We start from the raw sequence: 12,882 nt of genomic DNA on the forward strand, positions 1-12,882 counted from the left end.
AATTCTATACCACATTTTCAGAAAATAAGAGGGGAAAGAATACTTCACAATTTATTGTATGAAGACAGCCTTAGTGTATACCGAAAGCAATACATAAATAAATAAAATAACCTAAAAAACCCATAAATCACAATCTCTCATGAACATAGATGCAAAAATCTTTAAGGAAATATTTTCAAACTATATTCTACAATGTATAAAGTATATAAATACATTACAGTCAATTTTTATTTTTCCTAGGGATTTAAAGTTGGTTCAGAATTTGAAAATCAATGCATAATTTGTTAGTAGACTAAAGAAGAAAAAATAATTATAAAGTTAGATGTATAAAGTAGTATTTGATAAAATTTAATGTTTTCATGATAAAAATCTGAGCAACTCAAGAAAAATGAGAATAAAACTTTCTTAACTTCATAAAACATATCTACAATAAATTCACAGATAACCTTATACTTAATTGTAAAAGACTGAATACTCTCACTGAGATAGGAAACAAAGCAAGCATTTCTTCTTATATAATTCCATCCTGTTGGAAGATTTATTTTGTGTAATAAGGCAATAAAGATGAATAATAAATAGATTAGAAAGGAAGGAATAACACTGCATCTCAAGCCGGGCTGAGATAGAGGATTCCATGTAAATACACAAAAACTGTTGTCTTTTCTATATATCAGCAAATAACACTTGGAATACAACATGAAGACCAATACCACTTACACAAGTATAAAAAAATGGACTATCTAGGTAAAAATATAGAATGTATTTAAAAAATCAGTATGGTGAAAACTATAGAACACTGATAATAGAAATAGGTAAATTATTCTGATTGATTGGAAGACACAATATTTTAATTGGTCAATTCTCCCCAAGTTGATATAGATTCCCTGAAATCTCATTAATGCCTCAACTGCCTTCTTGGTTTTTTTTAAATAAATGATCATAACCACAAATTTTTGAAAACATCTTTTTATATAGATATTCATTATGCTATATTTTTATGTAATGCATACTTTATTTTTTAAAATTTACTTATTTGTTTAAATGGAGTCTCACTCTGTTACCCATGCTGGAGTGCAGTGGTGCAATCTCAGCTCAATGCACCCTCCAACTCCTGGTTCAAGCAATTTTCCTGCTTCAGCCTTTCAAGTATCTGGAATTACAGGAGCCTGCCACCATGCCTAGCTAATTTCTTTTGTATTTTTTAGTTGAGACAGGGTTTCATTAAGTTGGTCAGGCTGGTTGTAAGTGATCTGCCTGCCTTGGCCTCCCAAAGTGCTGGGGTTACAGACATGAGCCACTGCACCTGGCCAGGACAACTTTTCAATGAATAGTGTTAAAAGAATTGATTGTCCATCTACAAGTGAAAAAAAAGAGAGAAACAAAGAAAGAAAGAAAGGAAGAAGGAAAGAAAAAGAGAAAGGATGAAAGAAAGAGAAAGAGAAAGAAAGAAAAGAAAGAAAGAGGGAGAGAGGGAGGGAGGAAGGAAGGAAAAAAGAAACAGAGAAAGAGAAAAAAGAAAGGGAAGGAGAGAGGGAGGAAGAAGGAAGGGAAAAAGGAAGAATGGATGGATGGATGGAAGGAAGGAAGGAAACATTAGACTATATTTTGCACATACAAAAACTACCTCAAAATGGATTATAGAACTAAATATAAAACAAAATACTATAAAGTTTCTAGAATATAATCCATGGAGAATCTGCATGAACTTGGGTTAGGCAAACAAATTCTAAATATGACCACAAAAGCACAGTCTAGAAAATAAAACAAAGATACATTTTTTTAATCAAAATTTAAAACAGTTGCTTTGATATAGACACTTTAAAAGCATATAAAGGCAAGCTACACATTAAGAAGATATATTTTCAAATCGTATTTCTGACAAAATAAAAGTTGATTTCAGACCATATAAAGAACTTTTAAGTAAACACAGACTCTGAAAAAAAATGTGGAGCATTATTATCAACACAACAATATATGTAAGGGAATATCAAAAGTAGAGGAGAGAGAGGACAGAGCAGCAAATATGTTTAAAGGAATAGTTTGATCATTTGAAACTTGATCATTTGATCATTTAAAAATGATCTAAATTTTAATTAAAAATTAATGTATGCATTTGAGAAGGTAAATAAAGTTAAAATAGGATTAACGTAAAAAGATAAACACAGAGAACACATCATAGTAAAAAGAATAAAAGATTTCAAAATGGAAATCTTGAAAGCAGTAAGAGACAAATGACTTGTCTCATGTAAGGGAACTTCTGATAACATGGGAATGAATAACTTCCCATCTTAAACCATGAAGAATCAAATTTAATAGGATGAAACATCTAAAGTGTTAAAAGAAATTTTAAAACTTGTCAATGAAGAATCTGATAGGCAGCAAAACTAAATGTCAAGAATTAAGGTAAATGAAATGTATCTCAAAAATGTAAAAGAGAGGTATAATTCATTTCCAATAGAATTTTCTTACAAGAACTATTATACTAAACAAATTTCTTCAAGCTGAAAGCAAGTGACTCTGGACAGAATTTTAATATATGTAAAAAAATAGGCTGAGTGTGGTGGCTCACGCCTGTAGCCTGTAATCCCAGCACTTTGGGAGGCCAAGGTGGGCAGATCACGAGGTCAGGAGATCAAGACCATCCTGGCCAACATGGTGAAACCCTATCTCCACTAAAAATATAAAAATTAGCTGGGTGTGGTGGCGCATGCCTGTAGTTCTGGTTATTCTGGAGGCTGAGGCAGGAGATTTGCTTGAGCCCAAGAGGCAGAGGTTGCAATGAGTGGAGATCACACCACTGCACTCCAGCCTGGCAACAGAACAAGATTCAGTCTTAAATAAATAAATAAATAGCATGAGTTAAGACAGTTCTATAAAGATAAAGGCAGAGTATAAATACATATTTGATCTTCATTCTTTTAAGTTATTTTAAAAATCAGTTATGTGAAACTATGTGCATAATTGTATTTCTCTGTAGAAAATATAAAAATATAATATATTTAGCAATAATAGCAAAAGAAGTAGATGGGAGCAAAGCAGTATGGGTGTAAGAAAATGACATCAGGCAACTCAAATTTAGGAGAACCAGAAAAGGTATATAAGACGGTTAAATTAACAGACACTAATAAATATGTATTCACTCTCCTTTTACTGTCAGAATACTTAAAAGGTATAAAATTATATGAAGAATAATTGCAACTATGCAGTATGGTATTTTTAATACATACAAGTGTACTATATATAACAAAGTAGAATGAAAAGTGGAAGAGAAATAGAGTTATACAGGAGTAACATTTCTGTATCCCACTTGAATTAAATACATATGACTCTGACAAAATGTACGTGGTGAACCACAGCAAGAACCACCAAAACAACAAAAATGTAATAATGAATGAATACATTTGAATGTTACATTGTGAATATTATCCTAATGAACTAGAAAACAGTAAAAGAGAAATAAGAGGAACAAAAAAGATATGAGAAACAAAGAAAACAAAAAATGGCAGATGTAAATCCAACTATATCAATAACATTAAATGTTCATGGTTTAAAAAATCCATGTAAAGAGCAGAGATTTTCAGACTAGATAATAAAATAACTCTATGCTGTCTATACTGGAGAGATTTTTGGTTCAGATACAAAAATTATTTAGAAGCAATGGATGATGAAAAAATGATTAAGGTATATTCCTACATTTACATATTCTTTAATATTCCCCAGATTATTTTTTTGTTATTAGTGCAGAGATTTTTCATACTCTTGATTAGTTGTCTTCTTAAATATTTTATGTGTTTGCTCCTCTTACAGGTGAATTTTAAAATTTAATTTTACAATTATACTTGCTGTGTAATAAATTGTATTTTTAAATAAAATGAATATATTCTCTGATCTTATTAAATTTACTTATTAATTATAATATTATTATTTATATTTATTGGGATTTTCTAAGTGGATTACATTGTTGGTTACAAATATGCAGATCCATACTATAGTCTAACTGAAATTTTGTCTAGTTCTTCTATCAATTTTTGAGAATGTTTAAAACCTACACCTTTGACTATGGATTTTAATCTCTCACTTTATTTATGTCAGTTTTTGTTTTAAATGTTTTAAACCTTTCTTACTTATTTCCTAGTGAATTAATGCTTTATGATAATGAATTATTTCTGTTTATCTCTGTTAATATCTTCTCTATTGAACTTGATAGAGGAAAAACCCACACCAACTTTCTTGTGTCAACAGTTTGAATAGTGTTTTCCTATCCTTTTATGTCCAACGTATGTGTCTTTACATTTAAAATATTTCTTGTAGACAACATAATTTAGATTTTTTTATTCATGCTTACAATCTGCCTTTTAAGTGTTTAGTTGGCTTTCAGTTAATATAATTGTTGTTATTCTAATGTTTTTATGTTCACTATTCTGCTTTTTATTTTCTATTTGGCCCATTCATTTTCTTGTTGCTGTTGTCTTTTTGTTCCTTTTCTTGCAAATTTGAGCTAACAAAATATATTTTAATATTTCATATCAATTTCTATACTGATTTTATAACTATACCTCTTTAGATTTACCTTATATTTTTAAAAGGGATTGTACAATGCATCTGTAGCTTATCACAGTATACTTAGAGTTAAAATTATACTTTTCCATTTAAAATGTAAGCAATTTTCTGTATGGCAATTATGTAATTCTATCCACTACTAGTCTATTTGTGCTAATATTGCCACATACATTCAAATTTTATGCATTATTTTCCATATTTTTCCTTTAGACAATCAGTAGTGTGTTAAGAAAATTAAGAGAAAGAAAGAACTTTTTTATGTTTAACATTATATTTATTGTTTTACTGGTCCCTGTACTTTTAAATCATTCACCTAGGTACAAGTCTATTTGTCATCATTTTCTTCTAGCCTTATGAATTACCTTTAGAATTTCCTATAGAGCATGTCCTCAAGATTTTTCTTAGTATAATTTCATCCAAAAATGTGTTTTTATTCTCATTAAAATAATATATTCCTGGATATAAAATTGAAATGTGCATTTATATTTTTCAGTTTTTGCTTTTAATTCAACTCATTAAGGATAATTTTCTTTGTCTTCTGGTCTCCATTTTTGTCTGATAAGTCATCTATTACCTGTATTATTGTTTTCCTGCATATGTGATGACATTTTCTTTCAAGATTATTTCTTTATCTTTAGTTTGCAGTAATTTAACAATAAAGCGCCTAGATATAGTTATTTTTGTACTTATCTTGCTTGAGGTCTGTTAATCTTCTTAAATTCCATCTTAATGTTTTTCACCCTATTTAGAAAATTCAGAGCCAGCATTCTTTAGTATTTTTTTTCTGTCCTACTGTATTTTTTTTCTGGTGCTTAAATTATTATTTAATATCAGGCCACAACTAACTATCTTCTGTAACTTTCTTGTCTTCTTCACTCCATTCTGGTTTTGTATTTTCTATTGATTTATTTTATGTTGATTGACCTTTTCTTCTGCTATCTACAATCTATTTTTAAACCCATTAGTGATGTTTTATTTCAGATATTGTGTACTTCAATGCTAACATTTTCATTTGACTTTGTTATAGCTTCTATTTCACTACTGTCATTTTAAAACTATTCAGTTATTTTCACTTTAATTGAACATATTTATAATAGATATCTTCTTGACTATCAATTCTATTAACTGGGTATTTGAGGAGTTTGTTTTTTAGGAGTATTTATTTTCTTTACAGTGGATCACATTTACTTCCTTTTTTCTCATGTCTGTTAATATTTTGTCATATCCTTAACATTGTGAATAATACATTGTATAAATTTTAAATTCTATCATCTTGCTCTGAAATGTGGATTTTGTTCTAGCAGTCTGTTAAGCTACTGATTGATAACTTTGAAGTTGTAATTCTTGAGGTATGCTTTGTTAGGGCAGGTCTATGGGAAGCCTGAGATGTTTACCAAAGCCCTCTTATCTAGAAGTGTTTAAACTGCAAACTCTGTCTTTCTGAGGTGGACAGTACCTTAAATCTTTGCTCATTATTTTTAGCTTTTAACTTGTTGTTTTCTGGGGCCTATTCTTCTCCCTTCATGCATAATCTACCTGTCTGTAAAGGGGTTAAGAGGCAATTTATGTGGAGATTTTAGGATTCTATTCACTATGATCCCCCTCTTTTGAAAGTTCTGTTGGATTCTTTGACACCTCAAACCTATCATATTACGACTTTCTGCTTGATTTCTATTTGTTTGGCATCATTTTTGTATTATGGAATGTCTTCTGAGGAAAAGCCATATTTAATATAGACGTATGGGTTTGTTTGCTAGATGTTTATAGTTAGTATGCTACAGTCTAGTTTCATTTATGCACTTACAATTTTAAATTTTGTTATTTTTATTTTTCAAAATATGGTTTTGAGAGATATTCATATAGTATAAAATTTATACATGGAAAGTATACAATTTAGAGTTTGTTTGTTTGTTTTTGTATATCTCAAGGTTGTGTAACCACTACCAGAATCTAATTTCAGAACACTTTCATCACTCCATATGGCTGAATGTGCTTCTGGACATATGACCCTGGCAACCACTAATCTAATTTCTGCCTCTATGGATTTGCCTGTTCATCATATAAATGAAAGTATACAATACTGATATAGGAGTTTAGAAGAAATGACTTAAGCAGATAGTATGGTATGGGAGTCCTCAGTAAGGCTTTTCTTTTTAATGATAGGCAGCCACAAATCATTTTCTAACAAAGCGCAGCCTGTAAAGACAAACTGCAAATGTATGTAAGAAAGCCAGGAGTTTGCATGGATGAATGCCAGCAGGAACAAGTGGCCGGGCGTGTTCAAGGCGGTGGCTCCATTCCTTCTCTGCCAGCCACGTGTACAATAAGGCTCAAACAAGATGGCACCAGCCAAGGGGAGAAGTTATTTGCATGTTAAGATTAGGGTGAGGCAACCAGCCTTCCCTGTGCACTATGTAAACATTATACCTGATCTAATCCATCTGTGAGCCCTGTGTAAATCAGACATTGCCTCTTTAAGCCAGACTATAAAAACAGGTGCGATTTTTCTGCTTGGATGTCTCCTTTCCGTAGAAAAAGCTGTTTTTCTTTCTCTTTTTTCTGCCTATTAAACTTCTGCTCCTAAACATTTTGTGTGTGACCGTGTCCTAAATTTTCCTGGCCTGAAATGTTGAACTCTGGATATTTACCCCAGCAATGTAGCTGCTTCATACTGGGGATCTCATCCAGGATACTCAAAACGTTGAGTAGAGGAGCAAACTCCAACTCTGTGCTTTCATTTAGGAACTCTTGGCCTGCATTTCAGAACCAGATCAAATCAATAACAGGCATTTGTCAGCCAGGTAAAAACACAGTGTGGCTGCCATTCTTAAAGACTTAGATGTGAAGCTTACTGAGGAGAACATGGAGAATCCCCTGTACTCATGGGTTGCTGGGCATGTTGCCCATGTTTGAACCAGCTTTCTTTCATGGAGGACTTAGCCGTCACATTGGGCTGGAAGAAGTTTCAGAGCAACTGAGGATTTCTGGCTGTGGCTATCCCCTGTTCATGTCAGGGTCACTCTCCCCTTGGTGTGGCGAGCACATGGCATTTCAAGGTCAACAGCACCATCTAGTGGAATACGGATCATATCCATGAGGCACATTGTCAATTCTTTACCAAAACACTCTAGCTTACCAATTCTCTTTCCTTTTTGTGCTTCTCTACTGGAAACCAGGCTTCATGCTGCTTTTGTAATGGGAAAATTCTGCCTTCAACAACTAGGAGTTCGACATCATCTGAAGCCAAATTTTAGTCTCAATACTGTCCCATCAAAAGGAAAACAGCCATTTGGTTCTTAAATTCTTTTAAATCACTGATTCTGCCTCTAATTAGAATGGTACTTAATTTAAGGGGATTTTAAGTTCAGAGTTAACCCGAACTATTTTCTAAGGGTAAATGCTTTAGCATGGTCTATAATAGCAGGAAATAGAGCTCAAATCAGCACACTTACTCCATTAAAGAGGAAAGTGCAACAGTTGCCCAAATGCAACTTTCACAGTCTCTCCAGAGACCATTTTTTTTTTTTCTTCAGGGAGCCAGGCAAGTCACGCAAGTCTAGGAAGTCTAAGAGAAATAACTGGCAGAGAACTACAGCCTCAGGGTGAGCATGACTAATACCAATCTCTTAGTTTCTCTTGTTCCATGGCTGGGGTCACACCTGCAACCATGGGCGGCATGTTCAATAAGATGCCAGGACCCAGGAACCATGGAGGGAAAACAGTAGTGGCCTGTGCGGGGGGGCATTGGGGGGCGGGGGGGACACTCCCACTGTCTTCCTTTCCACCTTGGGTCACACCAAAAGGAAGAAGACAAAAGGGATGCCTTTTTCCCACTTCTCTTTCTAGATGGGTAACAGATTATCTTTGGCCTATACTCCTCTGGAGTGCATTCTGAAGCACTGGGACTCCTTTGACCCTGAGACTTTGAAGAAAAAGTGGCCCATTTTCTTTTGCATACAGGCATGGCCTTCTTACCCTCTTGAACCAGCCTGGCTTGTGATAGGGAGCACAATTTTGATACTATCTGACAATTAGATCTTTCTGCAGACAGGAGGGCAAATGGTCCAAGAAGGTACCTTATGTGCAGTTTTTGTTTTTTTTCCCTGAGAGACAACCCATATCTTTGCAAACATGCATAACTGACTCAGCCCTTTTAGCAATCATATCAGACAGTCCAAAAGGGAATGACTCCCCAAGACTAGAAAAGCAAATTCTGGGGGAACCATCTGAGGCAGCTATTGGGTGTCCCAGCCCTTCCAGTCTCTTTTCTGGGGCCGCTTCCAACCATGCCACCAGATCTTCCACCTCCACCATCTCCAAAATTTCCCACTTTCATACCTTCATTCTTCCCTCTCCAGGAAATACCCAATGGAGGTGATGCCATTAGGGTTTGAGTTCCCTTCTCATTGCAAGCCCTTAGGCCAGTAAGTGGAGACCTAAGCCAATTTTCTGATAACTCTGATAGCTATATAGAAGCCTTCCAAAATTTCACTCAGGTATTTGACCTTTCATGGAGGGATGTTATGCTGCTCCTAAGTCAAACTGTAACCACAGCTGAGAAGCAGGTAGCTCTGCAGGCAGCAGAGAAATTAGAAGATGAGCAATATGTCTCCTGTAGTAGACCTAAAAGAAAAAATAGGGAAGGTGAAGAAATAATGGAAACACCATTCCCAATAGGAAGGAAAGCAGTTCCTCTTGACAACTCTAACTAGAACCCCAATATGCTACAGTGAATGGAAAATGAAACATTTTTTAATGTGTATATTGGAAGACCAAGGAGAACTAGGACCAAGCCTCTTAATAACTCTAAACTGTCCATGATAGAACAAAAGCCAGTTGAGAATCCCACAACCTTTATAGAAAGATGGAGAGGCGCTAATAAAGCACAAAAAGACACAATCCATAGACTCATTAGCCTCAGTAGTAATACAGAAGAGACAGCCCTAGATGTCCTTACAGCCATGGTAGGGTTACCTATACAGCCTTAAATGAAACATGCTGCTTCTGTGTAACACCACTAGTCAAGTAGAAGAAAACCTACGGTTGCTTAAAGATCAAGTTAAATTATTTACAGATTAAGAGAAAATGCAGGCTCCAGCCCTGGTGGCTACAATCCCTCTTTAATGAATTCTAGTCTCCTTTGTGAAACTAGCTAGTGCCATTGTTAAGCCCCTTCTTGCTCACATGTTTTGTATTAATGTTTGGACCTTGTCTGTTCAATACTGTAATTCAAATTGTTTCCTCTCACCTAGACACAGTCAAACTCCAAACAGTGTTGCAGAGTGAACCACACATTCTGGTTGTTCCACGCCTTTCTTCCGAGGGCCCTTAGATCAACTCCAAGAGGATCTCTACCTGCTATTCCCCCCAAGACACCCCTTTTCAGCAGGAATTAGCCAGAAGGAGTCATCGACCAACACCTCTAACAGCAGTTACTGTTACAACTCTTGAGTGGTAAAGGATATAGGCGTTAAGAAGAAATCACTTTGGCAGATAGTAAGGGTAGGGGCATCTGCAGTAAGGCTTTTCTTTTTTAAAAAAAGCAGCTACAAATCATTTTCTAATAAAGAGCAGCCTATAAAGTCAAGCTGCAGACAGAAAAGAAAGCTGGGGCTCAGTACAGTGGCTCATGCCTGTAATCCCAGCACTTTGGGAGGCTGAAGCAGGCAGATCACCTGAGGTCAGGAGTTTGAGACCTGGCCAACATGGTAAAACCTCATCTCTACTAAAAATACAAAAATTAGCTGGGTGTGGTCATGGACACCTGTAATCCCAGTTACTGGGGAGGCTGAGGCAGGAGAATTGCTTGAACCTGGGAGGCAGAGGTTACAGTGAGCTGAGATCATGCCACTGCACTCCCTCCAGCCTGAGTGACAGAATGAGACTCCGTCATCTCAAAAGAAAAGAAAAGAAAGCCGTGAGTTTGCACGGGTGAATGCTGGCAGGAATTAGAGACTAGACATGTTCAAGATGGCTGCTCCATCTTCCCTTATCTGCTAGCCACATGTACAGTAAGGATCAGATGAGATGGCACTGGCCAAGGGGAGAATTCATTTGCATAATAAGATAAGGGTGGAGCAACCTGCCTTCCCTGAATGCTATGTAAACATCATACCTGATTGAACCAATCTGTGAGCCCTGCTAAATCACTACCTCCACAAGTTGGACAATAAAACCCAACTCATTGGCTGCCAGCTATTTTTTTTCTGCTCAGGAGGGAGTCTCCTCTCTTAATAATGAGAGCAGTTTTTCTTTCTCTTTTCTTCTGCCTATTAAACCTCCACTCCTAAACTTATGTGTGTCCATGTCCTAGATTCTCCTGGCATGAGATGATGAATATCAGGTATATATCCCAGACAATGTAGTTGCTTCAGTACCTGTGCTTTTATGTCTCTTTTTTCATTTTACTTAGTCTAACCATTTCTAGGTTCATTTATATTGAAACATTTTCTGTAGTTCATTACTATTTATGACCAAATAATATTACATGTATGGATGTATCACATCATTTAATCCATTCATCAATTGATACACATTGGTATTATTTCCATTTCTTAGTAATTGTGAATAACATTACTATGAATACTCTTGTATAAATTTTATGTAGATGTGTATTTTCATTTCTCTTGGGCATATACCTAGGAATGTAACTTCTGGGTGAGATAGTAACACTACATTCAAAATTGCAAGAACTGCAAAACCCTTTTCCACAGTGACTGTATCACTTTACATTTTCACCAGCAGTATATGAGAGTTACAGCCTCTCTACATTCTGGTCTTATTAGCTTGCTAGGGCTGTCATAACAAAGAATCACAAATTGGGTGGTTTAAAATATTTATTTTCTCACAGTTATGCAGACTAGAAGTCCAAAATCAAGATGTTTGCAAGGTTTGTTCCTTCTAAGGGCTATAAGAGAGAATCTATTTTACGCCACTATCATAACTTCTGGTGGTTTGCTGGCAATATTGGGTATTTTTTGGCTTGTAAATAACATAATTTATATCTCTGTTCTCATCATTACTTGAAATTCTTGTTGTGTTCATGTCTATTTCTGTGTTCAGATTTCCCTTCTCAATACAGAAAACAGTTATACTGGATTAAGGCCCCCAATAGTGACCTCATCTTAACTTGACTACATCTGCAAAAGCCTGGGTTCCAGATAAGGTAACATTCTGAGGTACTGAAGTGTAGAACTTTAATATATTTTTGGGGGGAGACACAATTCAATCTATTACACTTATTTACATTGTTATTGTCTTTTTGGTAATGAACATCTTAATGGGTATGACGTGATATTTTATTGTGATTTTGATTTGCACGTTCCTAATGACTAATTATATTAAGCTTCTTTTTATGTATTATTAGCCATTTTATCTTCTTAGAGATATGTATATTCAGATGTTTTGCCCATTTTTCAATTGAATTTTTGTCTTTTCATCATGTGGTTGCACAAGTTATTTATTTACATATTCTGGATACAACACTATGAAAATATATTCTGTGAAAATATTTTCTTTCATTCTGTGTTTTGTCTTTTTCTTTCCTAACAATGTCCTTAGAAGTACCAAAACTAAATTTTGATAAAATCTGTTTTATGTATTGTTGTTTATGCTATTTGTTTTAGATCTCTAAGAAATCATCCCCTTTTCCAAGCTCATTAGGTTTGCCTTTATGTATTTTTTAAGTATTTTATTATTTTAGTACATACATTTAGGTGTTTAATTCAATTTTAGTTCATTTTTGGATACGCTATGAAGCAGGGGTACAACTGCCTTGTTTGTGTATAGATATCTGGCTTTCCAGTGCCATTTGTTGAAAAGACTTTTTTTCTCCACTGTGGAAATTCACATGAAATTTAAAGAAAATTTGTGAGAGTAAAACAAGTAACAGTAGGTGAATTATTTAATGTAAAAAAAGAACATAGTAAGAGGCCACATTGACACACTACTAAAAAAGGTTTTCACACCATGTCTGTTAATCACTTCCACCATTGGAGGAATTAGCACTTCTATATACAAACCAAGTGTTTCTGAACCGACATTTTCTCAACTGCTGTACATGTTTGCATCACTCTTGATTTTTATGTAATTTACCTCAAGTCCTCTCAAACACTGGAATGCACTGGAAATCTTGATGCATACATTATTTTTGATTGTTTACTAAGTAAAATACCATATATACGACTCCAATACTCATTAGACATAGTAATCAGCATGACTACAAAATGCCTATAATAAAATTTAGAGAAAAGGAGAGTAAAATTTATCAAAATATATGTCCTCCCTGGACATGTGTTTTCTCTTTATTATATTTCTCTCTGT

Source organism: Aotus nancymaae, unplaced genomic scaffold, assembly GCF_030222135.1.
Source record: "Aotus nancymaae isolate 86718 unplaced genomic scaffold, 86718_ANA_hifiasm-v0.15.2.pri h1tg000014l, whole genome shotgun sequence".
Classification (NCBI taxonomy): domain Eukaryota; kingdom Metazoa; phylum Chordata; class Mammalia; order Primates; family Aotidae; genus Aotus; species Aotus nancymaae.